The sequence below is a fragment of the Ixodes scapularis genome, unplaced genomic scaffold, assembly GCF_016920785.2.
Source record: "Ixodes scapularis isolate PalLabHiFi unplaced genomic scaffold, ASM1692078v2 PGA_scaffold23__2_contigs__length_901104, whole genome shotgun sequence".
NCBI classification, from domain to species: domain Eukaryota; kingdom Metazoa; phylum Arthropoda; class Arachnida; order Ixodida; family Ixodidae; genus Ixodes; species Ixodes scapularis.
Window position 1 is genome coordinate 285,215 of NW_024609850.1, and position 6,000 is coordinate 291,214.

Sequence of the window (6,000 nt, forward strand, 5' to 3'; positions counted from 1 at the left end):
TTAGCGCTACCCAGAAACTATAACCAAGTGTGGATCTGGACGAGAGTATCTGTCACCACCCAAGGTTAGCCCTTGCCGCCAAAGGAGTTGAAAAGGAAAGAAGAGAAATGAGAAGAGTGAAAAGAAGACGAAGGTGAAAGAAGGGAGGGGATAGTAGGAGTGGCGACTAGACTGAATCATCCTGGCCGGGCCTTACCAGGACTCCCGTCTATGAGAAGTGGGGGCCGAAGTGGTGTATTGCCTCGCCCGGGGGGCCCCGAAGCGTCCAAACCTACCCAGTGCTTGCCTCAACCACCAGGATGCCCTTTTCCCCAGACACGGGAAAGCCTCGCACAGTCAGACGTGGGCGGGCGAACCCGCATGGCTCGGGGTCCGTGGAGACGCCACTCTCCAAACACCTGCTTTCACAGGTCCCCCTGCGGGGAGCTTAGAGGTGGACGGAGTATGGTAGCTGCAGTACTAATTATCGAAGTCTGCCATTGCTTCGGCACGCACTGTGGCCGATGTTGCTTGATGTTACAGAGAAAATGACCTCATCTCAATTAACCTTTTACAAAATTGCTTGGTAGTCTGACAACACTGAGAGCGTCACTATTTTAATGTTAGCAAGCGTTGTCGGTACTGAAGCACAGTGGAGGGCAGTGTGCGATGGCGCGGCAGCTGTGTTTTCTGCCTTCCAACCGTGGAAGTACGGACAAACAGTTTAAGCAGCCTACCACAACTGTCTGACGAAACTTTCGGAGGCCTGTGCACAAGCTGGCGACAACCCGCAGTGTTTAAGATTTCACAGCAGAGGCGTAGGACTTGCTCCGCTGCTTCGACGAGGTTGTTGCCAGCGTGCACAGGCCTCCTAGAGCTTCATGAGACAGTTGCGGTAGGTTGTTTAAGCTGTTTCTCCACATTTCATGGTCAGAAGGCGGAAAACAGCTGCTGCCCTATCGTACACTGCCCGTATGGCTCTCTCTGATGCCTCCACCATGCTTTGGTACCGACGACGCTTGCCAACATTAAAATGGTGACGCTCTCAGTGTTGTCAGATCACCAAACAATTTTTCATAAGGTCCATTGAGTCTATTTGAGTGGTTGCCATTCTTTTTGTTAAACATGGCATATATCGAAAGCTTTTGGTGCAGTGATTCGTACCAGGGTGGATGCAAAAGTAACCGGAATGAATTTCTGAAAGGCGGGCTGTTTGTAGTGCCAGCTTCCGCCACTAGCAGCGCTTTGCAGCACCCCTTCCAAGCGAGTTTGCCGACTGGCATTGTCTGCTATATTTTTTCCAAGCACTTTAGGATCTTTTTTTTTTGCAATGTCCGATATGAAGGAACAACATGCGGCTGTGAAATATTGCTTTAGGTAAAACTATGCCGGAAACTGTTGTAATGCTTCAGAAAGCTTACAAAGACGATGCTAATAAGAAATCGCAACTCTATGAGTGGTTTTCACGCTTTAAGACTGGTGAATTATTGATCGATGACCAACCTCGTTCTGGGCGACCCTCAACTGAGGAAAACCCAAAAAAATTTGGGCATTGTTCACTCCGAGTTTGTTCCTCTTGGTGAATCTGTTAATCAGGTGTTTTACCTGGGAATTTCGCGACACTTGCAAAACTCAGTAAGGCAGAAATGCCCCGATATGAGGGAAATGGGTAATGGTAGTTCTATCACAACAATGCCCCAGCAGACACTGTCCTCTCAGAGCAACAATTCTTTATCAAAAATGGCCATGACACCGCACCTCCACCTCACATATTCTCAGGAACTCGCCCCGTGTGACTTTTTTCTGTTCACCCATTAGAAAAGTCTAGAAAATAAATCATTTCATGAATGTGGAACGTCCTTCAAGTCATACATTGCAAAAAATAAGGAATAATTTTGAAGCGCTTAGGGAAAAAATTCACAACATGCCGCTAGATCCTTAGCAGACGACGCCGGTCGGTAAACGGACTTGGGAAGGGTGCCGTATAGGGCTGCAAGAGGTGAATCCTTGTCACCTGAAATTCATTCCGGTTATTTTTGGGTACCCCCTCATGCTTTTTTTAATTGTTGAAACTTTGGTGTAAATCATATCCCCTTTTTGTGTTATACATATTTCAGGTATTTTTTAGAATGGTGAAATGACTGTGATGTTGCATATATTGATGATTTAATATCTTTGTAATGCATACATAACATTGTTTTTGGTTAAATGTTCCCTGTTTTCATGTATTTTTTCTGGTTTGTTTCATATTCAAAGGTGCCAATAAGAAGGCTGCAAGGTTGTTTCTGGCTTCAGAAAGTATCATTACTATAATTATTATAATTTGATAGTGCAGTGCTGGAAAAAGACTCCTTTTCAGATTTCTATTTCCACAATGTTTCAAAAGTACCTACAAGGTTGTTTTAAAAGTTTTATTTACTTTTTAGAGGAAAATATTTTTAATATAAAATTGTATAATCAGGTCTGGAAAATAAAAGAATACAAACAATTGCCACCTGAACACTTTGTCTTCATGATAGCCACTTAAGAAGAAACTTAGGTGTTCAATGGCACAGCGGCAACTAAGGCCAGTGTGCCAAACGCAAGGTAAGTTAAAGGCAATACTGAAAAGACCCATAGTAGGTAGTTCCATTTTGAAACTATGGAAAATGAATGATTAAAACCTTACAAGATACAGGCATATTAAGGCCTCCAGAAATTTTAACCAATGCTCCACTAACCAGAGGCACTCTAAAGGAATTTCATTCACGCAAGGAAGTATGGAAAATGTGCTGACGATACACGATCGCCGGCTCTCTGCCACCACTAATCTTCAGGCAAACGTAATGGAAAGGAAAAGAAACTAAAATTCATAGCCGATGTAGGATGCCAATGCTATCTAAAAACTTAAAAACTTGACGGTGCGGCACAAGAGGTTCGTCACCCAATAATAATGCCGGGTGGAACGGGACGCGATTCTGGAAAAAGGTAGAGAAAAAGTGGTGCGTTCGTGATGGTACTTAGGACATACGATAAGAATATGCAAGACGCTCAAAGATTCGTTACAGTGTTCACATTTCGGAGCTGCCTCTGCCCGTAGGAGGTACCCATGCGTGAGATGGGTGTGTCCCAGTCTCAGGCGACAGAGCACAACCTCAAAGAAGGGCTCCCTGTGTCGGCAGCTTGCCCATTCCCGCAGGGTAGGTTTCACACAATGAAGCTTGTGTATTTCCGTGTCCCATTCTAACTGCCACTTTTTCTGGATTTCTTTTTTAAGACTCCATCTCCTCCTGGTCAGACTCAGGGGTAGATGGGGAGGTGGATAGGGCAGGAGCACCGCTCTCCTGAGCTCCGCAAGCAGGCTTGCCTGCCGGCTTGGGAGAGTCGGAGCTGCGAGATCCTAACCTGCGGCCACGACCAGAACCTGACGGGAGGGTGGCAGATGTACTGGGGAGGGATTCAACCTCGTCCATCTTCTCCACCTCCTTCTGTGTTACAGAAGCTGCGTGAGGGCCATGCAGCTCCTTGGTTGCAGGCGGTCTCTCCAGGGAGTGAGGCCGAGGGCCTCGCTTTTTCTCCCTGGTAGGAGACAGTGCAGACTGTACAGGCGCAGCAGGCGCTGGCCTGTCTTGGGATGTGGGAGCAGCCCGCGAACTTTCTCCGCGAAGAGAGGGAGCCTGCTGCCCCTGGGTAGGCTTTGGGGTCCTGATGGCGGCAACCAGGTCTTCGAGCAAGACCTGGGTTGCCCTCGACTCCATACGCGGCGCAGGACCCGGCGCGCCACGTCGGCATACGAGCCTTGTGCAAGGAATGACCAGCGTTTCTTGGCCTCAAGGTATGTAATGTTCTCTTTAGCCTTTAAACTCAGTATCTCCTTTTCCTGCTTCCACAGGGGACAGGCACGGGAGTACGCTGCATGGGTGCCTTTGCAGTTGGAGCAGCACACAGTGCTTTTACAGACGTCTGCGACATGTTCGTTGCTGCCACACTTGGCGCAAATCTCTCTTCCACGGCAGCTCCTGGACCCATGCCCGAACCTTTGGCACCTGAAACACCTTTGGGGGTTCGGCACATAAGGACCGACACGGCAGATTAGATAGCCTGCCTTTACTGTTGCTGGGAGACAGTGCCGTTCAAAAGAAAGAATAAGATGTTTTGAGGGAATCTCCTGACCCTCGCGGCGAAGTATAATCCGCTTTACCGCAATGACACCCGAGTTTCGTAGGCCTTCAAGGATATCATCCTCACTTTCATCTAGCACGCCCTCTTCGGAGATGACACCACGCACAGTGTTCAAAGTCCTGTGCGGTGTTACCGTGACTGAGGTCTCCACGATGCTCTTCATCTTCTGAATGGCCACACTTTGCTCTTGTGTGGTGACCTCAACAAGGAGGTCCCCAGAATGCAACTTTTTTGCTTGGTAGGAGTGTCCGATCAAATGCTCAAGAACCTTGGCAACAATGAACGGAGACAGCTTGGCGGCAGGGCGTTGATTGTCTTCAGAGTGGACTACAAAAAACTTAACAAAGTGTTCTGTTTTTGGTGCTTTGGCGATGACTTGTTCCGGACAGGGCCGTTTGGATGCCTGCCTGGAACCAAGTTTAGAGAGAGGGGAGCCATAAGAGGCGGAAAGTGTTCAGAACCTGTGGTGTGCCGCCCACCACGGAGCCCAACAAGGGAATAGTTAACGGACCATAACAAAAAGGGCGTTGCTGGAACCGTTAGACTATTAGCACTGCCCAGGTACTATAACCAAGTGTGGTTTTGGACGAGGAGTCTGTCGCCACCCAAGGTTAGCCCTTGTCGCCAAAGGAAATGAAAAAAGGAAAGAAGAGAAAATGAGAAGAGTGAAAAGAGACAAAGGTAAAAGAGGGGAGGGGATAGTAGAAGTGGCGACTGACTGAATCATCCTGGCCGGGCCAAGCCAGGACACCCGTCTACGGGAAGCGGGGGCCGAAGTGGTGTATTGCCTCACCCGGGGGGCCCCAAAGGGTCCAAACCTACCCCGGGTTCGACTCAACCACCAGGATGCCCTTTTCCCCGGACACGGGAACGCCACGCACAGCCAGACGTGGGCGGGCGAACCCGCATGGCTCGGGGTCCGTGCCCAGGTAACAATTTATGTTGTGGAGACAGTCGGCGCAACAAAGTTTCGCAACAGAAAACAGTTTTACTGCAATCGCGCAACAATGTTGTAGCAACAGTCATAACACTGCAGAAGTGTCCGCTGCTAAAGCACTGCGGCAACTGTGTCGGTCAACCATTGATTGTTTCATCCTCGCAACAGTTACCGAAGCATTGCCTTTACCCAGCAAACTGTGTGCTGTCCTGATGTCGCTAAACTGTTCCCGTGGCAGATTCAAAAACGGTTTGCGTTTACACTGCCAAAATGCAGTCGCCAAACATTGCTTTCCAAAAGTGTTCCAACCGTACGACACAACAGTTTCGCGCTAGGTTGGAATAGATGTTTCGAGGAATTGTTGCGGAAACACTGGACACCATTGCTGGTTGACTGTTGCTCAAACCTATTCGCCAGACGTTGCATGCCACATCGGGACTGCAGCTGTACATTAGTTTTTGCCAACTGTTGCCGCATGCATCTTCTCAACATTTGCACTGTTTGACCAGGCAGCGCTCCTCGCGACAGTGCTTCCCCATGATCGGGGCAACAATGTCTTCCTTTTATTGCTAGAGTCTGTCATGGCCACAGCTGCGTGGCATAGCTTTGCGGGTGTTCCTTACTTGTCTTCCAACAATTAAAAAAAGTGAAAGCCGTTTACAAATCCCTGTAACGCCGAATTGGAGCGCAGCTCTTGAGGAGGAGGAGTGAAGGGTACTGAGGGGAGGGTAGACCCCTCCCCCTTCTCCTCCTCCTCCCCTCATTCTTTAATATGCTCCGGGGGGGGGTGTCACGTGACTTCGGGGAGGGGGTCACGTGACCTCGGGGAGGCGTGACCTCAAGGCCACGTGACCCCAAAGGTGACCCCCACGTGACCTTGGGGTCACGTGACCTGGAGGGGTCACGTGACCTCGGGGGTCACG